The 26,185-nt window shown below is 49.2% G+C and overlaps 1 protein-coding gene and 1 non-coding gene across 3 annotated transcripts in view; one reads left to right on the top strand and one right to left on the bottom strand.

Annotated features, from left to right (window-relative positions):
• HBS1L (HBS1 like translational GTPase) overlaps positions 1-26,185 on the bottom strand; it is a 640,556-nt gene that overhangs the window by 239,388 nt on the left and 374,983 nt on the right. The window lies entirely within an intron of this gene.
• LOC147708829 (5.8S ribosomal RNA) lies at positions 10,253-10,403 on the top strand. The gene has a single exon (XR_015296970.1). It is a non-coding gene; the product is annotated as a 5.8S ribosomal RNA (ribosomal RNA).

Genomic DNA, 26,185 nt, shown 5'->3' with positions numbered 1-26,185 from the left:
TATATATATATATATATAATTTTTTATTTTTTTTATTTTTTTTATAGAATTTGTGATGGAGTTGGTTTACCACACACGGTTGACCATGTGAAAGGAAGAAATGATTTGAGGGTCATCAAAGACATGGCAATTTTAATCCATGTTTTCTTGCCATTTAGACAGCGGAAGCTTTTCTTTACCCAAAAAAGAATGTATTCTAAGATAGTTCTCAAGTTGCTGCCCATACTCCTGTGCATGGAGCAGGATGGCAGACCAAACATTTATTTTATTATCCCCAGGCTAAAAATGGCCCCAAGACTATAAGGCTGTTAAAGCTATTGAATAACTGCATTCTCTAGCCTGTTCGTTAAAATGGTCTGATCGACACCAATGGAAGCTACGTCCAGCAAGCAAAGCAATCCTAAAAGTAAAAGAAAAATACATGCCACACTTGATGCACGATTAACAGTGCCCAGACAGAACAAGCATTTGCAATGCAATAGGGCTCGCATTAGTAAAGTTTGAGGGATTAGTATTGTAAATGACAAATTTATTATTTATGTTTTTGTTTTGAAATTTTGGAAATTAATAACTTTGTCATTTACAATGCGAAAAATGTTAACTTGTGGAAATGTGACACCTATAGCATTTGTAATCCGTTGCTTGTGCTACACAAGGGCCGATATAACAGCAAGTTTAAACATATGCAACAGAAGCAATGAGTGAGAGTTACCACGGACAGCAGGACAACGGCTGGGGTGAAAGGAACTACAGACAGCAAGAGGAGGGCAGGCCTGCAGCCGTGAATAAGTGACGGCGGGGGGCGGGGCAGCGAAGCTTTTGATGTGCCAAATGCTGCTGGGGAACCGAGTTGGAGCCTCGGCGTGGGCTCAGCATCCTGTGATTCTGATCAAATCACTTTATCTCCCTGCGCGTACCACACAATGAAAGTGTCCTTGTGTAACATAACTGGTGCTCATGTGAAGCGCTCCAATACCTGTTCATTCCACTTTCCTCACTGCATGCTCTAATTGTTAGTTAAGGCCCCTAATTAAGCGTTGACACTCAATAGTCGAAAATGATGAGCCTGCAGCAGAAAGCAACAACGCTTAATCAATGCATTTAATGTAATGTTGGGAGCGTGACAGCCATCAAGGTGATCCCACTGTGGTGTACAACAATTGGGACACGCCCTCAGCAGAAGCTCTCCTGACACAAAGTCCAACTGAGGAGAGGGACGGAGAAAAAAAGAGGGCGACAACACTGCCATAGTCATAATCTAGCAGTATTACGGACCATTGAGTCAGTCAATAGTTTCATTTCCATCACTGGCCTACTGTGCATTTTCGACTCATAAATCGAGAGAAGGGCAATAATCTTTAATGACGGGCTCCACGGTGAATAATGCTTCAGTGTTTACCATTTACATCCTGCACACTTTAAGCTAAGCTGTTTCCTAATGCTTAATATCAGATTTTCTAATTTCCCAAATGATTAGTCTGCATAGCACTAATCTCAGAATGATGAAACTGTGACCCTTGACCCCCAGTGTACACACTGCCTTTGCTCAGCCCAGTCGGTGAGTGTGGAACGCCGCTGCTGAGAGACTTGTGCCGGGAAAGACTCTGCAGCAGGGCGCCAGTCCTATAGACATACGAATGGCTGTAGAGTGCCCATGAGCGCCACAGGAAGTAAAGGGAGCTGGACTATTTTTTACGCTGAGAACGTCTAGTTTTATGTTTATGCAAGTCTGACCACGTAGATGAATGTGTTTATACATCTCTAATACCTTTTTATTCAGGTCTCTTGTTTGCGAGATCTGAGCATTGAAACCCTTCATAAATGTGCTATTAAAACTCAGTGGGTTGAGCGCTTGTTGCCTACACATTGCACTGCTGAATATCTAGGTGAGCCTTTCATCCTAAAACATCCATGAAATGAGCATAGGTTCAAATGGGCGACAACAAACGGCTACAGAAATGTTCTTTTGAGCGCGCCGTGGTAAAAGCCTGATGTAAAGAACAGGTTGTATGATTAGAAGGAGTGTCATTCTCTCCTCTATGGCGGGCGGTGCTGCTAGCGGTTTCCTGCTGGTACTTTGTTTAACTGGAGTCAAAGCAGAGAAAAAACACATTTCTCAACCTATTAAATCTCTGGCAGCGGAGACTTGGGGCTTTCTCTTGACATTACTTTTCTCCGACACCTTCGGGTAAAGTCCGGGCTATATAACATCACATAAATAAAGAAAAATACGAGGGAGCGTGAACTGTGTGAATTTATATAAACAGGCATAAATACAATACAATAAATACGCATGGGCCGGCTGGGCCTGACATGGCCTGAGGCAGAGGCTGGTGTTGGCCTCAGTTTGCCTACCTTTTGAAATGCGGGCCCCGTGTCTCTTCGAGCCAGGCCATTGATGGATGCCAGACCTTGCTTTATGGCTGCCTTCTGATCATGTGAGCTAGTGACTGTGTGCGAAGCACGATGCACTTTGAGAGTGTGTGTGTGTGATTGTGGGCGCCCGCCCAAGCCAGTTTTTCCCGCACACGTACACACAGGGAGGCACGGCCTGCGGCCGTGAATAAGTGACGGCGGGGGGGGCGGGGCAGCGAAGCCTTTGATGTGGCAAGTGCCCAAGCCAGTTATTCCCGCACAGGAACACACAATGAGGCACGGCCTGCAGCCGTGAATCAGTGACGGCGGGGGGCGGGGCAGCGAAGCCTTTGATGTGCCAAATGCTGCTGGCAGGGGGAAGATCGGGCAAGCTCGTCCACGAGCTTGTGAACTGTTGGGAATCCTCCTTGAGGACAGCCAATCAGCTGCCTGAAGAGAGCCTTCGGGGAAAGAAGCAGATCAGCGACATAAGGGCTCCCCCTGTTCTATTTCTGCGAAATAGAAAAGGGACGAGCCCTAAAAAGCAGTGCTTGCGTTTGCCAACGGGAAAATGTTTCCCAAAATAGACAGCTTTCTTTTTACCTGAAGGGAACAGACAAAAGAGAAACTAAGCAGGTAAGAGTATAGGCCCAGTGCACCACAAGAAAAACCAAGAGCAGCAACCTGGAATATGCTATTAGCAACGGATTCAGAATTTCTGACGAATACAGTTTATATGGGACATTGACAAATCCGATCAGATGTGAAAACACATGCCAGACCAAAAACAACTGAAAGAAACAGAGTGCGTACACAATACAAGCAGAGGGATCAAAATGTAGAAACACCAGATGCAGCGCACAGTGTAAAAAATGTGCCAGGACTTTATAATACGATGGAACGGTGCAGTGTTTTAGATACATGCCGGGCAGGGTCCATGATGGATGCGACAGGTACAGACTGCTTGCACATAGCTTCACATTTTTGAGTGCACTAGTTTCTATTCAGTCTAATAAAGTTTCTTTTAAGTTTATAGGATTGCAATTAGATCGAATTTTTTACAATGCATCTGTCTGTAAATGCTCATTCCAGTGGGAGTTATTACTGGAATTCTTAAACTGGTGTTATGTCATAATCTAGGACTGTTTCCGTCCCACCGACAAAGATGGCTACCTAGATTGAATTACTTTGTTAAAATATAGGAGAATGCACTGTTATTGTTTCGAAATTAAAACAAATCATTTTCATAAAGTGAGAAAATGAGTGATGGCACCTGACGTCTGAGTTCAATTCAATAGTTTGTGCTTTGAGATTACATGTTCGAGCACTTGAGGGTAAAGGTTACTGTTCTAAAAATGGCACTACGAATTTAATCACCAGGGTTTAAGAACTTAAATTTTCAGTTCTACAATGATATGAAGAATGTACCAATCCAGTCTGGGATGGGTACTTCACCATAATGGACAATGCAATTCCCCTTTTTTCATGACTTATGTTACGGTATAACAGACTTGTAAGGACAAACAGGACAGAGGGAGTGGAAAAAGAAATCTAAGAAGGGAAGGAGAAAAAGAGGAAAAAGCATAAATAACGGAAGTTCTGGTCCATTCACCCACAGACTAGTGCGGCCCTCAGCCTGAAAAGACCAGCTTGACTGTTCCCTCTTCACAACAAACTTTTACTCCCGAGATCTCTTTAGTGGGGGTATGTCTTAACTGGAGAAGCAGCTCATAAGGGCTCCAATATAAGGAGCATTTTAAGATGTCTCTTCATCCTCATCTTTGCAGTAGGTATCACAAAGAGAACAAGTATTTGCAATGCAATAGGTCTTGCATTTGCCAGAGCTAGAGCTATTGGGGTTCTAAATGATTACAGATATGGGCCTACAACCACAGGGGCCGGCCGCTAGTGTTTGTCAATTTAATACGTAGCGCAAAAGGAATCGGCTGACCCAGATAGGTCCAGCAGAGGTACAGGATACACTTTCGGCAACACAGGAGGTATGCAGGATACAAATTTTGTTTTACATTTTATAAAGGAACAAAGAAAGAACGAAAGAACAAATGTACTCCATGCCCTAGGCTTGCCCCTAGCCAAATATACCGTCTTCTCCCTGAACATGCACCAATCCATGTTCTCCTTCCATACCGACACGGTTGGAGGCCGTTGGGAACCCCAAAGCTGTGCAATATCCCTTTTGGCAATCATCTTCCCAAGTGCCGCCCACCGGGTCTGGGCAACGTTGTAGTCAGTCGGCTCCCACACATTCAACAAACATCTTCGAGCCTCAGGCAACAGAGCGACCCCAGTGACACACTCCATCACTGCATGCACGCGGTGCCAATACGCCGCGACATCACGGCACTCCCAAAGGATGTGAAGGAAAGTGGCACTCCGCGCCTACACAACCCATCCGACGAAAAACCCATAGCAACCAAACGAGGACCCGTCACATACACGTGGTGAAGAATTTTGAGCTGGATGAGGCGGAGATGGGCCGGAATGGCGACCTCTTTCGGGGAGGATAGTGCAGACTGCCAGTCTTCGTCGTCCAATTCCAACCCGTCTCCAGTCCAGGTCTCCCTGAGACGCACAAGGAGATCTGCCCGATTGTTGATCAACTTTTTATAGACCAAGGAAATCGTACTATCGGGCAGATGACCATCAAGTATACGGTCCTCAAGCGGGGAAGATTCGGGGACCATGGTACCGGCCTTGAAGACCGACAGTAGAGCATGATGCACCTGTACATATCTGAAGAACTCCCGCTCACTCAACTCATACTCACTCTGAAGCTACGCAAACGATTTAACAGCACCTTTCACCCAAAGATCACCCACTCTACTAATTCCAATTGTGTCCCAGTTCTCAAAACCTTTCGTCGTCCAGAGGCATCCCAATCGTTCCGAAGCAAACAAAGGGGTCGCTTGCATCCGTCGATCATTCCACCCCATAGCCACATTAGCATCCTTCCATACACGTACTGCAATTTTAGTGGGTCCCGTGAGGTTCCTCCCCGCCGTCCGAGAGTAGAGTCCTCTGTTAAAGTCACCACCGGGCAAAAGGTATTTATCCATAGCATACGCTGGATTCGGACCGGGTGCATATGTAGCATGGTTAATGGCGGACAACTGGGAGCCCCAATAATACCTCCTGATGTCCGGGAGTGCGATGCCCCAGTCATACCAGGGGAGGGTTAGTTTTGAGAGAGAGATGCGTGCTCGACCGTCCCAAACAAGTCTCCTCTGTAATCCCTCCACCTCCCGAAAATAGCTTGCAGGAATAATATCAAAAGAGTTCTGAAGTGCATAGAGAAATCGGGGTAGGGACATCATTTTAAACCGCGCCGCTCGACCAACTGGGGACAGCGGCAGTCTACGCCAACGGGCCACGTCAAGCTTCAAGCGCCGGAGAGGAGGAAGGAAATTATGCTCGTAGCGGGCAGCCGAGTCCACCGATATGTAAACCCCCAGGTACTTGAAGCCAGTGTGAGATATTTGAATGGGGAACCTAGTCGGCAAGGGAGGAACACCACCAGAGATGACAAACACACGATTTAGACCAATTGATAATCAAACCGGAGTTTTTGCCAAAAGAAGTTAGAACGTCAAAGAGGACATTGAGGGACTTGCGAGGGGAAGTGAGATACAGAAGAATGTCGTCGGCATACAACGAAACCCGGCCCTCAAAGTCAGGGGTCCACTGAATGCCCTTTATCGAGGGTTCCCATCGGAGCCAGGCCGTGAGCGGCTCCAGGGCAAGAGCAAAGAGCAGGGGGGACAGCGGACACCCCTGTCTAGTACCCCTCCCAAGAGCGAAGGACTGGGAGACCCTACCATTAACAACCACCTGAGCCAGCGGATCTGCATATAAAATCCTCACCCAACTGATGAATCCCGCTCCGAAGCCAAACTTTTCAAGAGTGGCCCAAAGGTACGGCCACTCTATCGTGTCAAAGGCCATCGTGGCGTCCAATGAAGCCAAGATGGCTGGTTCGGACAGAAGCTCCGCCCTCGCGAGAACGCCATGAAGGCGACGCAAGTTTAGAGCAGTGTTCCGGTGCGGGATAAAACCAGATTGATCCGGATGGATCAGGTCACAAATAACAGTGAGGAGGCGGTTGGCAAGAACCTTAGCGAGAATCTTAGGTTCAGCGTTCAGTAAGGAGATAGGCCTGTATGAGGCACAGCGGTCACTAGGGCTGAGCGTAGTGCCACTACGCAAAATTTTGGAAAAGAAATTGCGGAAAACAGGGGCGCGTCCTGGGGGTACGTGTGCCCTGGACAGGGGTTCCTCGTGCCTGGGCAGACTCCCTGATCTCCGCAGCCTGGTTGGAGCCCGGGAGCCCTGAAACCCGGAGCCCTGCAGCCCGAGCGCTGCAGCCCTGGACCCCCGGAGCCCCCGAGCCCTGCATGCCCGGAGCCCCCGAGCCCTGCATGCCCGGAGGCCCGAGCCCTGCATGCCTGGAGCCCTCCCGCAGAGGCTCGGGCCGGCAGATTGGCGTCATTTCGGTTCCGGCCATCTGGTCGCCCCTCTCGCCTCGACCATCTGGTCGCGACCAATGCTTTCCTATAGGGCGACCAGATGGCCGGGCTTCCCTGGAAGTCCCGATGAGGTGCCATTCGCCTCCCGGATCGCAAACAGGGCTCCAGGAGGTAGGGCACGTTTGCGCCCTGGGTCCCCTCTGTCACCTTGAGTGCACGGATTACAAGAAAGGGGGGTAATTTTCCTCCGGATTACTAGGGGCAAGGGTATGCCCGGACACCCTCCCAGGAGGGCGGTTCCCTGCCAGGGACCAGATGGGCTGTGTTCCCGGGCAACACCTCCCAGGCATCTGGGGCTCCCTCCTCCGGCCCGCGGCGTGGGAAAGTACCCGGGAAGGGCTCCATGGGTCCTGGGCCCTGCAACCCTGGAGTCCGGAAGCCCCGGAGCCCTCCCGCAGAGGCTCGGGGCAGGCAGATTGGCATCATTTCGGTCCCGGCCATCTGGTCGCCCGTCATGCTTTCCTATGGGGCGACCAGATGGCCGGGTTTCCCTGGAAGTCCCGATGAGGTGCCATTCACCTCCCGGATCCCAGCCAGGGCTCCAGGAGGTCGGGCACGTTCGCGCCTAGGGTCTCATGAGCCGTGCGGTGCGGTGCGCACTTGTTCCCAGAAAGAGGGGTAGCCTTCCTCCGGATTACTAGGGACAAGGTACTTTGCGACCCCTCCCCGGCTGGCGGTTCCCTGCCGGGATCCAGATGGGCTGTGGTACAGGGCAACACCTCCCAGGCGTCCGTGGCTCCCTCCTCCGGCCCACAGCGTGGGAAAGTACCCGGGAAGGGCTCCATGGGTCCTGGGCCCTGCAACCCCTTAGCCCCGCAGCCCCCGAGCCTTGGTGTCCTGGAGCCCTGCAGCCCCCGAGCCCCGGAGTCCTAGAGCCCTGGAGCCCTGGAGCCCTAGAGTCCTCCAGCCCCCGAACCCCCGAGCCCCGAGTCCCGGAGCCCTGCAGCCCCCGAGCGCTGGAGCCCTGCAGCCCTGCAGCCCCAAAGCCCTGGAAGGGCAGACGGGAGCCCTCCCGCGGAGGCTCGGGGCAGGCAGACTGGTGTCATTTCGGTCCCAGCCATCTGGTCGCGCCCAATGCTTTCTTATGGGGCGACCAGATGGACGGGTTTCCCTGGAAGTCCCGATGAGGTGCCATTCGCCTCCCACATCCCAGCCAGGGCTCCAGGAGGTCGGGCACGTTCACGCCTAGGGTCCCCCGAGCCTTGCGGTGCGCACTTGTTCCCAGAAAGAGGGGTAGCCTTCCTCCGGATTACTAGGGACAAGGTCGTCTGGGACCCTTAGCGGCCTAGAAGTCATCAGCCGGCAGCTAGGTGGGCCAGGATGCCGCCCCAGACCTGGGTCCGTCCCTGGGACTGCTGCGTGGCAGGGTGCCTGGGACAGGTTGCAGAGGACCCGGGGAAGGCTTCCCCTGCGCCTCCGGGCCCTGGGAGCCACGGCTGGGTCCAGTGGCCCCGTCGGGCCCCGGGTCGGGTACTAGGGCCCTTAGCCCTGTCCCCCGGCCTGCCGCACTGCCAAAAGCCCTGGACGGGGTTCCGTGGTGCCCGGGGAGCCTCCCCGTGCTTGACCGGGTTCAGGAGCTCCGTCCGGGGCCCATGAGGGGGGCCCCGGGGACTGTGGCCTCCCCACCCGGGGCTCTGTCCTGGGTCCTGCCGCGTGGCAGGGTGCCCGGGACGGTGTCCGGCAGGCCCGGGGAAGGCTTCCCCTGCGCCTCCAGGCCTGGGAGCCCCGGCTGGATCCAGGGGCCACGGCGGGCCCGAGTCGGGTGCTCAGGCCCTGGGCCCTGTCCCCCAACCTGCTGCACTGCCAAGGTCCCGGGTCAGGGTTCCGTTGTGCCCGGGCAGGCCTCCCCTGCTTGTCAAAGTGCCAGGGGGCCCCGGGTCGGAGGGCCTGTCGGATGCCGCCCCAGACCTGGGTCCATCCCTGGGACTGCCGTGTGGCAGGGTGCCTGGGACGGGGTGCAGAGGACCCGGGGAATGCTTCCCCTGCGCCTCCGGGCCCTGGGAGCCATGGCTGGGTCCAGTGGCCTCGTCGGGCCCCGGGTCGGGTGCTAGGGCCCTTGGCCCTGTCCCCGGCCTGCCGCACTGCCAAAAGCCAGGGACGGGGTTCCGTGGTGCCCGGGGAGCCTCCCCGTGCTTGACCGGGTTCAGGAGCTCCGTCCGGGGCCCCTGAGGGGGGGCCCCGGGGACTGTGGCCTCCCCACCCGGGGCTCTGTCCTGGGTCCTGCCACGTTGCAGGGTGCCCGGGACGGTGTCCGGCAGCCCTGGCTGGATCCAGGGGCCACGGTGGGCCCAGAGTCGGGTGCTCAGGCCCTGGGCCCTGTCCCCCGGCCTGCTGCACTGCCAAGGGCCCGGTCGGGGTTCCGTTGTGCCCGGGCAGGCCTCCCCTGCTTGTCAAAGTGCCTGGGGGCCCCGGGTCGGAGGGCCTGTCGGGGCCCCCTGGGAGCCTCCATGGCTGGGGCCCAGCTGGGGCTCTGGGCCTCCGGTTGGCCATGCCGCGGAGCCCGCTGACTCCTTCGTTGGGGCACAGGGTGTCCAGACGGCTCCTCTTTCGTGCCCGGACATCTGGTCGTCTGATCCCCTCGGCCATCTGGTCAACCGCAATGCTTTCCTATGGGGCGACCAGATGACCGAACCTCCCTGGAAGTCCCGATGAGGTGCCATTCGCCTCCCAGCCAGGGCTCCAGGAGGTAGGGCTCGTTCGTGCCTTGGGTCCCCTATGTCCCCTCGGGTGCACGGATTAAAAGAAAGGGGGGTAATGTTCCTCCCGATTACTAGGGAGAGGGTCAGTCAGACCTCCAGAGATTCTGAATCAGGGGAAGGCAGCCCTGGGGCCTGCCCGCCGGGGCATCCAGGGTCCTGGGGACACTCCTGCCTCTCAGCCCCTTGCCGATGGTCCTTTTTCTCCGAGTTTGAGGGGGATGGTGTCCCGGGGCCCGCCTGCCAGGGGCCCCCAGGGGCCCGGGGACGCTCCTGCCTCTCAGCCCCTTGTTGATGGTCCTTTTTCTCAGAGTTTGATCAGGCACAGACCTCCGTGAGGTCCGGCCATGCTGAGAGGGGGGGGGGAAGGCGTCCCGGGGCCCGCTCGCCAGGGGCCCGGGGACGCTTCTGCCTCTCGGGCCCCTTGCCGATGGTCGTTTTTCTCAGAGTTCTATGGTCGTTTTTCTCAGAGTTTGATATGGCAGACTTCCATGAGGTATGGTCATTCTCCCAATTGTGCAGTCTGACTCCCAGAGGGGAAGCCTCGAACGGGGCACCGGGGCCGTCTTGCCGCGCGGGCAGCGGACGGATGGTGTCTCCTTCCTCCCGCCTCTCCTGCACCCGCAGGTGGGCGAACGTTTTCGAAAAGTTGCCTGTGACTCTTGGCGGTGGATCACTTGGCTCGCGCGTCGATGAACGCAGCTAGCTGCGAGAATTAGTGTGAATTACAGGACACATTGATCATAGACACTTTGAACGCACCTTGCGGCCCCGGGTTCCTCCCGGGGCTACGCCTGTCTGAGGGTCGCTCGATCGTCAATCGCCCCGGGGCTTTCCCGGGACGCGGCTGGGGCCGTCGCAGGGTTAGCTCCGCTATCCCTTCGTCCCCCCACAAGTTCAGACCCCCCGATCGCCCGTGGCAGGGTCCCTTGCCGGGTCCTGCTGCGGAGGTACGCCGCCGGCGCGCCTGGCCCCGAGAAGGGGCCTGGCGACCGCTCTGCCCCTGGCCCGTCCCGGGGCGCCTGGCTTCGTGCCGCGCGAGGCTGTCTGTGGTGTCCCACCGGCTGCCCGCGCGCACGCGCCTCGGGCGCCCACCTCCGCGGCCGGCTTCCCGGAGAGGGCAAAGCCCTTCCGGATGCGATCCGGGGAAAGAGGGCGCGCGCTGCCGGGTACTGCCAGGCCCCTGCTCCGGCAGGGGCCTGGCCTCTCCACGGCAGCCCCCTTTTGACGCTCCGGCGTCATTCTTCCGACTACGACCTCAGATCAGACGTGGCGACCCGCTGAATTTAAGCATATTACTAAGCGGAGGAAAAGAAACTAACCAGGATTCCCCCAGTAACGGCGAGTGAAGAGGGAAGAGCCCAGCGCCGAATCCCCGCCCGGCGGCGGCGCGGGAAATGTGGCGTACAGAAAACAGACTCCCCGGCGTCGCTCAGGGGGCCCAAGTCCTTCTGATCGAGGCTCACCCAGCGGACGGTGTTAGGCCGGTAGCGGCTCCCGGCGCGCCAGGATCGGGTCTTCTCGGAGTCGGGTTGCTTGGGAATGCAGCCCAAAGCGGGTGGTAAACTCCATCTAAGGCGAAATACGGGCGCGAGACCGATAGCCAACAAGTACCGTAAGGGAAAGTTGAAAAGAACTTTGAAAAGAAGTTCAAGAGGGTGTGAAACCGTCGAGAGGTAAACGGGTGGGGTCCGTGCAGTCCGCCCGGAGGATTAAACACGGCGGGAAGGTCGGTGGCCCGGGAGTTCCGGATCCCATGCAATATATGATCAACCAGTCCCGGGATTAGAGAGAGCTCTGTGCTGTTCTCCGACCCACTTTGAAGAGGGGGAGGTGGCACGTGGGGTGGTCGTCGCTTTGTTGTGGTTTTTCTTATAAACTTGACAAAACTCCTGCGCCTCTGCCAGTGACCGAAAGATGCGGAATCTGCCGTCCACATCTACTTCGAACCTCGCCGGGTAAAGCATGCCATAAATAAGACCCAGGTTTTTCAGGGTGAGGTTCTTCACATAAAAAAAAAAGACGATTATTGGAGGGTCATGCTTTCTGCAAGGCGAGAAAATACCAAAATAGAGATCGCAACGCTCCCCTATACTAACACCACATTCTATCGGGCTCCTAGTTTTCAAGCCATTTGTATCTCCTCCTCAAATCTTTAGTAACATTTATCCAGCTCCACAGCAATGTAAATACTCTAGCCTAAGAGCCCTAACATACCCATAAATGCAAAACAGGGATGCTTGCAACCTTGATAGCAGATACTTTTTTAGTATTCCAATGTCCATGTTCTGTTAAGTAAGAGCTCATGCATTCACATGTAGTTCTACTGTAACCCTAGCAAATCTAAAAGTGAAATAACCCTTCCACCTGGATATATTCCTTAGGTCTTTTAGTAGGGCACAAAAGTGGAAGATGAACAATAGCTTGATTCCGGTCTAGGAAAGACATGGCTTGGTAGTTCGGGCTGGACTGTTCCCATGAGGCACAGGGTCAAGGCTGATTTGCATATAGCCAGTGTCTGACCTAGGGTGGTGTGGAGTGCAAAAAAACAATGGATTTAGGCCCAGATCTTTGTACTTGGGTGAATGTAAGACATTGTTCTGCATTCTGTCCATCAACTGTGTTTTTTGCAATTTTTCCCCCGAGTGGGCTGGGCATGCTCAGACGTGAGTCCCAGGCTCTCCACATCACTGGAGTCAAGCTATCCAGGCTGAAGAAGACTGATAGCCAGAAACCGGTCCTTGGATGCTGGATTCCGCTCTAGGAAAGACATGGCTTGGTAGTTCGGGCAGGACTGTTCCCATTAGGCACAGGGTCCAGGCTGATTTGCATTTAGCCAGTGTCTGACCTAGGGTGGCGTGAAGTGCAAAAAACCGATGGATTTAGGCCTAGATCTTTGTACTGGGGAGAAATGTAAGATATTGTTCTGCATTCTGCCCATCAACTGTGTTTTTAGCGATGAACAATAGCCGCCAGGCCTAAAAGTAACTTTGGCAAAGATCTTTGGGTGTTACGGGAAAAGGAGCCTGCTCGACTTTATTACTCTACATGGCTGTGCCCCACCAATTTGGTTATAGTGAACTATCATGGTGGCCAACAACCTGGAAATAAGACTAGGTGTTTGGAAGTTCATGAACCTCTTTCTGTATGATCATTAGAATAAGGAGCTGGATCTGATAACCTGGCACTAACAAAAGTGAGACACGTAGTCACTCTCTATGCCCCTCTGCAATATATAGGAAAGAAGTCAACCTGTCGCAAAAGTCGACAGCCACGGAGGACCCAGGGCTACAGGAGTACGGACTATCCATAACATCCTGCTCTCCAGAATAACACTAGATCTTTTACTGGTGCACAGTGGTTCCACGTTGATGGTGGAAGGACTGGGAATAAAAATACAATTCCCAGGGCTGCTGACCATGTCCTTCTGACGCCGGACATTGTGGCTCCTCACAGTGGCACGTGGTGCAATATTAGTAAAACACCTTGAGCACAGCTGGAGATCACATAGGATCTGTATGTGTCACAAGCACAAGAAGTAAAGGGCAAACTGAAATGCAATGCGTTCATAAGAACAGCTTGGAGACATTCACCGAGTATTGATGAAGGTGAGGTGTACAGGGGAGGGAAGCAAAATGCCAGTCCTGTATGCCCACTTGTCCTCTTTCATTGACCACTGCAAGCACCACAATGCACAAAAACACAAGTGACATGTGGAAAGAATGACAAAGCCCATTTCTTGTAAGCATGAGAATTCAAATGGTGCATTATCTGCAGACTCTCAGAACTGCTTTTGAAGCAGTCATAGCGGCTTCAGAGGTAAGCACACAACTACCAGATCCAAAGCGTTCTGACTAAGGGAGGCAAAAATGAGTCATTCTGAAGCTTTATTTCGTGTGTTTTTTTCGCATTCTTTGTTGCAGACAGCATTTTGTATTACGTTACACGGCATTTAAATGAACTGATACACGGCTTTTAAATGACTTGCCATCAAAACAGTTCCCCTGACAATATTAAGCAAGCATAGGCAAAGCCAATAGGGCTGGCCCAGCTTGGCGAGCATGTAATTTTTTTAATGCATTTGTTGGTAAATTAATATATATTAAAAGTAATTCGAAAAGTACAGCTGTTGTCATATAAAAATGGAACATATATTTGAAAACAAAAGTATTTTGACATAGCCAATAGGTCTCGCCTTTGGGACATTATAAGTGTTTAGCCATGCAACACTTGATGTTGTTGCACCAAGGATATTGTGCTGGATAACTAAACACATATAAGGTCCCAAATGCGAGACCTATTGGCTATGCCAATGCTTGTTAGTCTCTTGCAGCATAAGCACTACAAGGCTGTCAGGCATTATGATTGCTAATTTATTCGCAGTGAATTCCTTGCTAGACCAAATGAGGATAAAATTGATCATAAAACTATAATCCCTTAAAGGGTGACTTGTTCCCATACTTTATTCTAAATATGTATTCACTTCCTTAACCATCGTTAACAAGAGATCCTGGATAGGCAGGCTAGCAGTCTTCCCACACACAGTATACACCTGCCAGGTTTCCCATCAGATAAAAAAAACAACTATTATTTGACATACCAAAACAATAAATTCCGTCTAATAACAACTAATCTTCCTTTGTGCCACGATCAACACCCAGCCAAGTTTAAACAAAAGGCATTAGCTAAGGCAGTCTGAGGACTTCAGTAATAAAATCTCCGCTGTGGAAGTGAACTTTCAAATGTCTGTGCACGGCTTCACATTAGAACAATTAATTTATGAGTCTAATACAATCCCTTCAATTTTCGATCAGCATGAGATTTAAAACGACAACCTGCATATGGGCACAAGTTCTCAGAAGCAATAAAAATAAAAATACACCCATAACTATTAAACAAATTCCCACAATTCCAACGTGGCAAAATGCAGCAAGATAAAAGTTGTCCCTTGCTGTCCCAAGATAAATGTTTTATTCAAAATAGCCATTGCCATAGTCCCGATTTAAGAATAAGATAAAAGCATGGTGGTGCTCTATTCACACATCACTAATGTACTTGGTATTATAGTTGGAGTACAACATAATAAAAAAAAACAGAAAACACAGCTGTCATCACACTGAATGAGCAGAACTTAACATCCTTGAAACGCGGCAAACACTAACTCCATAGGCTAATGGTGAAAAAAATACCTCATCAATGGACTAGTTCTGATCTATTGTGAAGCTACAACCATGCAGGGAAAAGAGCAAAGGCACTATTAAACCAATTGGATCATTGAGGTCCACAACTTAACACCCTTAGCTATTTAAAAGTCTCCTGAGAAGAGACTAAAACAGACTCAGAAGAATAAGCAAAGAATTATTTAACTATCTTAAAGACTTATTGTTCAATCAACAATAACCCAGCACTGTCCTCTGTTACAGCTGTGTTCCACTCGATTCCAACCTGCTTCACACTAATGAGCCTGATCAAGGACTAGAAAAGAGCCACTAAATTAAAAAAATGTTGCCTACCAGTGAAACTGTGTTTTTAAGAAAATGTTTCACCATAATGATGGAAGAATTCTTCTTCCTACATGGGAGCCTAATCAAACCTCTAATAGCAAGTTATTATCCCTTTTCTTAAGAAGCCATCACATGGCACCCTAGGATCTGGTGGGAGGTCCGATTCAATTCTTACCACAACACAATAGATCTGTGAATAGAACAACTCTGAAGCAACAGGAATGCAACATATGGGGCGCTTTGTAAAAATTATAAACAAACAGTAGATAAAAACAGCCAAGTAGGAATGTGGGTTTATTTCTGCAGGAGCGTTAATACATTTAGAAAGGATATTAGTAAATTAATCAAATGTTATGTTTGTAATGTACTCCCATTTCTTTGTTGGCACCTTAAATAACCATGCAAATAGGCAATTGTAGATATAATATACATTATGCCTGCTTTACAATAAAGTTCATCCTACTGAATACAGTTTCACACAATTGCCAGATATTTGTTAATATCGCTGAGGCACTTTAAATTATACAGTTAAACAAAATGACTGCAATCTGTTTAAAATTTTAATTGCATCATATCCTCAGTGAGAGGTTTACTGCTTCACAGTTAATATTTGATATCTCCAAGTCATAAAACCCAAATAACTAAGAATAACAGGATTAAATATAATCATCTCAAAAGGGATAATTAAGCGCTTCAGCCGCAAATTATATTTTTGTAATCTCGCACTGATTTGAAACCCATGGGAAAGGAATGCCCAATAAAGAACAAAGAAACAGGGTAACTACAAACTAAAAAGAACGGTGGAAACTGATAAAGGCACTCACTGGAAACAGAAACTAATATACACCACTGGGGATGTCACTCTAAAACAAACCAGATTTTTGTCTGCGATCGAATTTATGCAAATCAATAGCATTTTCTCTGCCATCGTTAGCAAAGCAACGCTATAAAAATGGCAAAATATTCACAGTACAAATAAAACCTGACATGCCTCACAAATGCATTTTTGTCGAAAATAAGTAACTTCATAAAAAGACAAATCTTAAAAAAGCCGATTCCTCCCTTCTCCCAAAATGTGCAAAAGTGGTGTTATAAATAGCTGTCACCTTCGTACCCTACAAAGGCAAAACACTAGGCATTACAGGTTAGATTCCAACCGCGTACATACAATAGTAGGCACAAAGACCTCCAATTCATTTACCAATGTTACAAATGGGGGAAAAAACTCATTTTAAAACAATTGCCAGAAACAAGCTACAACTTAAATGTTACTGAAACGGTAAAGCCGTGGGGGGGGGGGTATGGGGGGGGGGGGCTGGTAGCAATGGAGCACCAGCAGTTTGTACTTTGCTTAAGAAAGTGCACCACATACTGACTCCACTAGCTTATATTGAAACGAAACCTAGGATTGGAGCAATCAGGACAGTTCAGCCAATCCTAGTGCTTGCACAGAATTGCGAAGTGCTTATTGGCTGTGGAGATTGAGATCGCACCTACCTATATCCGTACTGTTCTGAGGCAGACTCTGGGGACTGGGAGTACTTTCACGTAACTGCACTCGAGGTGGTGATAACCAGGAGTCAGACAGGCAGCTGCGTTGCCACCGTTGTTTCTTGATGTGAGGAAGGAGAGAGTTAGAAGTGTAGGGGTTTGGTGCATTTGCGCATGGCCCGATGCGATGTGTGATTTATTTTGAGGCCCGGTTGAAGGCACAAGGGAGGTTTGCTACAGACACGCCCATGGCTGCGGGGCTATGAAAGTAACACAGCCGTGAAAGTAAAAGAAACCAGCCAGATTGCTGTCTGTGGTGGGGAGGGGCAGCGCGGGCATACTTTAAAACAAAGTGCTAAAAAGCATTGGCCGCGCGGTAGGCCTCAAACGTGATGCGGCCGCGCGACCATATAATTGAAAGTGGCCAGGTGGCGCCAGGTGCAGCAGCAGCCAGCGGGAGGAGATGGACGCGCTCTGTGGTGGGGCAGAACGTTCTAAAGGAAAGCCATGATCGAGTGATGTGTGGAATGCCATTACAGAGAGCCATATGACGGCTGCGCGCGTGAATGCGCATGTAACCGCAAGCTTGGGGCCCAGTAAAGCTTGTGGTAGTACTTTGAAAAGCCGCTAACTAAATGTCTCGCAGAGCAGTGCATGCGCTGGCTCAGGCGAGACCTAAAAAACATTCCCCCAAAATAATTAGTTTTTACAAAAACATTAAGTAAAATCAGCGATTGCTCTCCCAACTTGGCACCAAAGTGGACTTTTTTTTAGGCGAATATGCATGAAACAAAATACCACTTACAGTGAAGACAGCTAATGCCTGAGGAAGGCTGATCTATTGCCCCATGCTGCAGGCTTTGGTGGGCAGAAGCTAAATGTGAATGACACCTTAACAGGCCAGTGGATGAAGAGGGTTGACCAAATGCTCCTGTAAGCATATATGTATGTATTTTTATTAGGCTTTTTTATTAAACAAAGCTTGTGAAACAACATTGTTGAATGCGGATACATCTAGTGTACACTTAACAAAGTAACAAAACACTGTATACAATGTCAAAGAGCAACAGAATGAGCAATTTTAGGAACTTGTCAGGGATGGTCAGTCATCGCCCATTCTCTTAAATCTAAATGAGGATTTTATTTGATCTTCAGGTCCTTGGCTTCTCTGTGACATGTTTAAGCTGATGGCCAAGTCTTTTTGCAAGTTGGAATGCAAATGAGATGAGGTTAGAGGCTGTTAGAGACCGCAACTGACAAGTGAAAAGTGCCTTAAAATATCATGTAGTACAAAGAACCAAGGAGCACGCCCCTCTATGCTCCTTAACTAGGAACAAATCCTAAAGCAACATTAAACAGAAAGGGTTCAGCACTGTACAACAAATTATAACAATCCAACATCATTGTTCAAGAGTCAGTGATCACACGGAAAGATATCCAAATCCCAGATGTGTGTTTCTTAAAAAGGATTTCTCTATTTCATATTTTCATAAAGGCAGAAGATCATAGCCAACGCGTTTCGTCTTCCAAAGAGACTTCTTCAGGGCTTCACAAAGCTTTGATTCAAGTCGGAAAACGAGGAGCACATGAGCTGCGGGCTACCATGCCATCGCTGATAATGTCTACTAAATAGAAGTCTACTGAAAATTGGATTTCCAGTTATCTGGTTGAATTGTACAAACGTCCACATGAATATACTCTTTGTCAAGCCCTGAAAAAGTCTCTTTCAGAGACGAAACGTGTTGGCTATGATCTTCTGCCTTTATGAAAATATGAAATAAAGAGAAATCAGTTTTAAGAAACACACATCTGGGATTTGGACTTCTTTCCGTGTGCTCACCGATGTTGGATTATTATAATTTGTTGTACAGTGCTGAACCCTGTGTGTATAGTCTTTTTGCAGGTTTGCCTATTTTTGTACATGGTCATGTATGATTTGAACTCTATTTTGAACTTCGCATATCCTGCTCATCAGTTGCCTGGCTCAAAGGCTGTGCAACTTAAGCACAAGGAGATTGTCCTTCCAGAGGTGGCCATGTGGTTGGAATAGCTCTTCACAGGAATGCATTTAAGCCATAACTGGTCTGTGATGTGTAGAGGGGGCATTCAAGACATGGTTGGCAGGCAGCACATATTAACACTTTTCTAAGCTGGTCCACGCTATGGATGTTTTAAGTGATTTGGTTATATCAAGTGAATGGTTTCTGGGTCAGTCTGGAGAACAAAAGTGACTTCAATGGCACAATACAAAATCCTGTAGTGCATTAAGTCATTGCTCATGTTTGCTGGGAGAAGGCGAACATAGTGCACTTGCTACCAAGGAGGAACAGAGGGTGCAGGAGAGAAAGAGGTGCATGTAACCCCTCCAAGCATCTCCTATTCAATTTCACATACGTTTGTATTGACATTAAGGCAGAGAGTCTGATCGAGCAACCAAAGCCATCCAGTGAGCAGATGGGTCCAAGCAGGGGACTAGTGGAGGTTAGAGGGTGGCAGCCCCACGGGCAGTAGATCTGTTGAAGTTATTTTGGGTATGGCACCCGATGGGCCACAGAAAACACTGGTGAAGCCATCTACAACATGCACATGTGCAGAGTATGTATGCATGTTCCTCTGTAAAGGTGAGGAGAGTGAATGAGTTACACTCTTGCATTTGTCCTTATGATTGAATCGCAGTCTCAATTGAAAATTATTTTTTATCATTTCAGAGACTCGAATCTGCACAAAAATTTATAAAAATTAACGCTCATTCATTTTAGGTTCTTCGTAGCATATTTCATGCAGAGCGGTCCAGTGGGGGCGAAGACCAATCATTGGCAAAGCCAACAGATCTTGCATTTATAATTCAAGTACCAAGCTGTTAGCTTTGGAAGTTTACGTACAGTGTGGTTTATAAATCTAAAATAAAAAAGTACTGTAGGAGAAGCAAACAAATCCTAAAGAAGCTCAAAACTGTACACTGTATTCAATCCTTACAAATGGAATGGTTGGTTTTTCAAATACTTTTCAATCAGGAAACCCTGAACATAGTTTAAAAAAAATATGAACGCGTCAGACTATGAATGGAAATGTTTGCCAAAGCCTAATTTTCTTTCCACAGGATTCAGCCATTTACTTTTTTGTGGTAGACCACACACAGAGAAGTGGACCTCAAACCTGTTGAGTTCTTCACAGGCCTAGTACTGGAAACCTAGTGCAAGCTTCAAACAATCATGTTGGCCTTTACGGACAGCTGTCGGAACAAAGATATTACAAATGGATTACCTCTGATCCAACCTCCAGACTAACCACCAGAATAAAATACATGCTGAACTCAGCAGAAGCACAAGGATGGATTTCCAAGAGTGGCAGATCTCATTGTCAACATGGAACAGAGGACCCTGTACTTTTACATCCTACCGAAAATCCATAAAGGAATCCTACCACCACCAGGTCGTCCCATCTTTTCCTGAATATGTTCTCTCCTGGAACATCTAAGCAAATTTTGTGATCAGTTCTTACAACCCCTGTAAGTAAAATTCCCTCATACCTCCAAGACATGAGACATTTTAAACTTGTTTGCCAACATTGAGGGAAGCAACGATATAGACCTCCTGTTGACCTTGGACGTGGAAGCATTATACACAAACATCCCCCAATAAGCCAATCTGAATGTGGTCGTGATGTGCTTGAAAGCGGAAACCAGGACATCGCAGACCCCGACCAGCTTCATCATGGATTGTGCCACTACAGCCAGCCGGAAGAACTTCATGTTCCAGCATACCCTATACCATCAGATCCAAGGGACCTTCGCCCCCAGCCTAGCTTGCCTATATTTATCAGAATTTGAACGTACCAACATTCACAACAATAACTCATACTCCTCTAACATCAGGCTATGGCGCCGCTACATAGATGATATTCTCATCTTCTGTAAGGGTTATTTCGCCTCATGCGACTCCTATGAATGGATAAATACATTGTATCTTTTCCTAAGGTTCACACGCACAGTGTGACGAACCAATATCCAGTTCTTGGACCTCACCATTACCTTGGGGAATGGTGTACTGTCAACCAACACATACAAGAAACCCACGGATTGCAATAATGATTGCACTACGAAAGCCACCACCCCAAGGCACACTCGGACCTCCCCTTCAGCCAATTCTGAGGCAGAAGATTCCATAACCTGTGTGACAGCATACACACCTGACTCCAATAGAATCCAGAAGGCGATAAAGAAACACTGGAGGATTATTGAATTAAGTAACCTCAGCATCCCCAAGCCACGCTTCACCTTTAAACGTAACAAGCAACCTAAGGGATATGTTTGTTCACACTCGCCCACAAACCAAAACCCAAATAACACAAAGCACACTTTGAAACTCAACGCCTGTACAAGGACATTACCCGTGTGGCCAATGTGGGGTATGCCACTTTACAAAACATACAAAAGAAGTTGCACTACTCAACAACCAAATCCGGACCTAACGTGTACACACAAACTGTAATACCAAGAACTGTATCTATTTGATTGAATGACCCAGCTCTTTAAGATACATTGGCATGACCACCCGATCTGGGAAAACTCGAATTATTGAACATCAGAGCAACATCCGGTGTCAAAAAACCACCACAAAAATGAGCACACATTTCCTGACCTGCACACTGCAGAGGAAATGTGCTGGACAGTCCTTGAAACAACTCCTGGAGCAAGTAAAAACATTTTGACATGGAACAGAGCTGGATTTTTCGCCTCTCTACACAGAGGACAGGACTGAATGAAGACATTTCATGGCACAAACTTTATATGTAAGAAACACCAGCTAGATCGAACATACTGCTAGCACACACAGAAAACCCCATCAACAGAGTACTAGCCATACAGTAAAAGTAGCTATCACATCTTTCAGTTCCCCAGTGGCCACGATAATCAACTGACACCAGAACAACTTGTGTCCTAACTCCATAGGTGTGGTTGGTGGCACCTAGGACCCACACCTGAATCTAACTCCATAGGTCTCAGAGCATAGACAGAAACAATGGACTTTACACTAGGATACCGTATCCTAAAGTTGCCTCACAAAATGACCACAAGAGAATCAGATTTGCTCCACTGCAACCTCACAATATATAATTTCAAGATGGCCGCCTCCATAATCGACATTATAGCACCACACACAAAGAACACCCAGGAGTACTAAAAAAAACAAGAAAGACGCCATGGCAATAATTCACACTTCTATTATCAACGAACAAATTTCACACATTCCTTCCTACTGTATCAGAAGAGTTTATGAGGCCTCCACTCCAAGATGGCCGGCTCATGTCCTACACTTTTTACGGGTAAACAGTAACGTGCCACACGCACCATGTGATCTACGTGGCATTAAGAGGGAGTCTACGATGCCGCCTCACCGTTTCAGGTCGTATGGAGGCGGGTAGGCTGAACGGCACTGTCCGGACCAGAAAGTAAGTGTGCAGGGGCTCTGTGTTATAGCCTGCGCCCAATATGCAACACCTTAGGACGCTATCTATTTGGCCTTTCCGGCTCACACGCTTGACTGCCACAGGAGTTGTAATTAATGACCACCCGGCCCACTGGTGTATTAACGTAACTTTACTTCTACAGGCTTTGTAATTAATGATTGCCCGACTCGCTGGAGTAATCACACTAGTACTTAAATACACACCATAACCATTTATAGGAAGAGTCCACGTTTTGAGCAGAACCCTATAATAACCCCGATCAAACAGTCTATATAACAGGATGGCATGATCACCAATTCCTCAACATAATCACGATCCGGCATACATGCTAGCTCATTTTCTGAGCATGCTTCGCTTCACCCACTGTGGCCAACATAGGGTCTCAATGTTTTTTAACAAAATATGTTGCACTACCATAGGCCATAATGCAACAGCTGACACCAACTGCTGAGCAACTAATGACCACCCTTTTCCTCCCATGTAAGTGTCCCTCATATTGGTCGGGCCCTCCATTACGTCTATGAAGCACTACCTAACCTCAAGTAAGGCAAGTCAGTACCTTGCTTTCATTGGCTCAACTGAACGTTGGAAGCCCCAGCCTGCATTTCACAACCTTACAGATGTCCTTAATTTAAGTGTTGCACTAGATAATTGTAAATAGAATGTTAATCACATGGTCTGTTACTTTCTGGATTGTGAGGAAAGTATACTCACCAGATAAGTTAACAGACAAACATCACCTTGATATTTTAATGATGCACAAATAAAAATGTTTTAATTGTTAGGGCTGCCACATTTAGGACAGTGAGGAAAGGATACTCACTACTAATACCGACAGACATATACCACATTCATACTAGAATGTCTTCACTATTGAACTTCAACAATTCACTGAATGTATAAGTCACACCTTGTCTTCCTTTGTCTAAACCAGGTCGCTGGTACTTTTCCACCTTGAGTCTCCCCTCTCTAGGTGGAATTACTGATAGGCACCCACCTTGGGGTCACCGCTTAACACAAGAGGCCACCCTTATTAGAAAAGAGAGCCCTAGACCTCGATAGGGGGCACACATTGATTATTCCCTATGTCCTGATGAAGTCCCGCCTGCTTTTGGGGCATCAAGGGCACGTAACATGTTGACCACACCATTCTAGGGATTACACTATTCTAGTAGCTATCTTGGCACCTAAAGACCACATGTTAGTACCTTTGTTTTTACTGTAGTCCAGGTAACCTTCGTCAATCATTAAAAAAGGTTTTAGGGGACCAGAGTCTATTTTAGTTATCACATACTCACTACCCCTTCTCCCCATCACTTGCATTCATCTTTACAGCATCTCCAGATCAAAAGATCTACTATAAAGAAGCCAGCAGGCCTGTCAGGCATTGCAGCGCCGACCAGACGAGGAGCACCACATGATGAAGCAAGACACCCTAACAGATGTGTGAGGGCACCAAGATCTGATTTTCAGATCTCCAAGCGACCCACACATAAGCCACTGGATCATACTGGTTGTATCCACTCGGCTTACAAGGAACCTCCCTCATTCTGATGACTCTTGGCTTTTTGGAATGTCCAGGAATCTGAGATCCCATAGATGGTCTGACAAAGGTCCAAGGACCGGCAAATCCTGTAATAGGAACCGAGAATCCGGAAAAACAAAACAAAAACATACAAAGGCTATGTGAGGAATTAGAAACACTAACTTTGCAAATTTATTTTTGTTTCACAAGATTAAACAACTCCAGTACTTGTGCCTATGTCATTCACTCCTTACTGTTGCTCACATGTCAAAATGCTTTCTACCAAAGGTAAAAGCTGATGTAATTCCATTATACGGATGTCAATCCATGTAATGTCCAACTGATGCCATCCCATTTCCCTATCAACGAAACAAACTTATTCTTGATCCCTGTAAAAAAAAAAAAAGTGTGACGAATCATGCAGACAAAGCATGCTGCTGGAGACCTGGCAAGCATCAGGAAATAAGCTGCAGAATGAAACGTCTTCAACTTTAATAAGTGAGTTGAATACAAAAAAAGAATCCGAATTGGTTAAATCAACTTTGCTGCAAGTGATTGCTTTCTCTCAAGAACAACAAATAGGCATGTTTCAAAAAAATGTACTGTGAGATGTACACTACCAAACCAAGCATTTACAATGCAACGGTTTCGCCTTTGCAAAAGTTAGAGCTATTGGCATTGTAAATGACAACATTTTTATTTATGTGTTGGTTTTGAAAACAGATAAATAAATGGTATTGTCATTTACATTGCCAATAGCTTATTCTCTCTCAAATGTGAGACCTATTGTACCCTACTGGACGAACTCAGCAGACAGCTATTACTACCACACACACACACACACACACACCCAGAGCTACACACACACACACACACACCCAGAGCTACACACACACACACAGACCCAGCCACACACACACACCCAGAGCCAGCCACACACACACCCAGAGCCAGCCACACACACACACCCAGAGCCAGCCACACACACACCCAGAGCCAGCCACACACACACCCAGAGCCACACCCACACACACCCAGAGCCACACACACACACACACCCAGAGCCACACACCCACACCCAGAGTCACACACACCCACACCCAGAGCGCCACACACACCCACACCCAGAGCGCCACACACCCAGAGCGCCACACACACCCACACCCAGAGCGCCACACACCCACACCCAGAGCCACACACACCCACACCCAGAGCCACACACACCCACACCCAGAGTCACACACACCCACACCCAGAGCCACACACACCCACACCCAGAGCCACACACACCCACACCCAGAGCCACACACACCCAGAGCCACACACACCCAGAGCCACACACACCCAGAGCCACACACACCCACACCCAGAGCCACACACACCCACACCCAGAGCCACACACACCCACACCCAGAGCCACACACACCCAGAGCCACACACACCCACACCCAGAGCCACACACACCCACACCCAGAGCCACACACACCCACACCCAGAGCCCCACACACACACCCAGAGACACACAAACACACACACACACAGAGCCACACACACACACGCACACACCCAGAGCCACACACACACACGCACACACCCAGAGCCCCACACACACACACCCAGAGCCACACACACCCACACACACAGACCCAGAGCCAGCCACACACACACACACACACCCAGAGCCAGCCACACACACACACACACACCCAGAGCCAGCCACACACACAGACCCAGAGCCAGCCACACACACACACACACACACCCAGAGCCAGCCACACACACACCCAGAGCCAGCCACACACACACACACACCCAGAGCCACACACACACCCAGAGCCACACACACACCCAGAGCCACACACACACCCAGAGCCACACACACACCCAGAGCCACACACACACCCAGAGCCACACACACCCACAAACCCAGAGCCACACACACCCACAAACCCAGAGCCACACCCACATCCAGAGCCACACACACCCACACCCAGAGCCACACACACCCACACCCAGAGCCACACACACCCAGAGCCACACACACCCAGAGCCACCCAGAGCCACACACACCTAGAGCCACCCAGAGCCACACACACTCACAGCCACCCAGAGCCACACACACCCACACCCAGAGCCACACACATCCACACCCAGAGCGCCACACACCCACACCCAGAGCCACACACACCCACACCCAGAGCCACACACACCCACACCCAGAGCCACACACACCCACACCCAGAGCCACACACACCCACACCGAGCCACACACACCCACTCCCAGAGCCACACACACCCACTCCCAGAGCCACACACACCCACACCCAGAGCCACACACACCCACACCCAGAGCCACAAACACCCACACCCAGAGCCACACACACCCACACCCAGAGCCACACACACCCACACCCAGAGCCACACACACCCACACCCAGAGCCACACACACCCACACCCAGAGCCACACACACCCACACCCAGAGCCACACACACCCACACCCAGAGCCACACACACCCACACCCAGAGCCACACACACCCACACCCAGAGCCACACACACCCACACCCAGAGCCACACACACCCACACCCAGAGCCACACA

The sequence above is a fragment of the Lissotriton vulgaris genome, chromosome 6 (assembly GCF_964263255.1).
Source record: "Lissotriton vulgaris chromosome 6, aLisVul1.2, whole genome shotgun sequence".
NCBI lineage: Eukaryota > Metazoa > Chordata > Amphibia > Caudata > Salamandridae > Lissotriton > Lissotriton vulgaris.
This window is presented reverse-complemented; position numbering and strand designations above follow the sequence as displayed.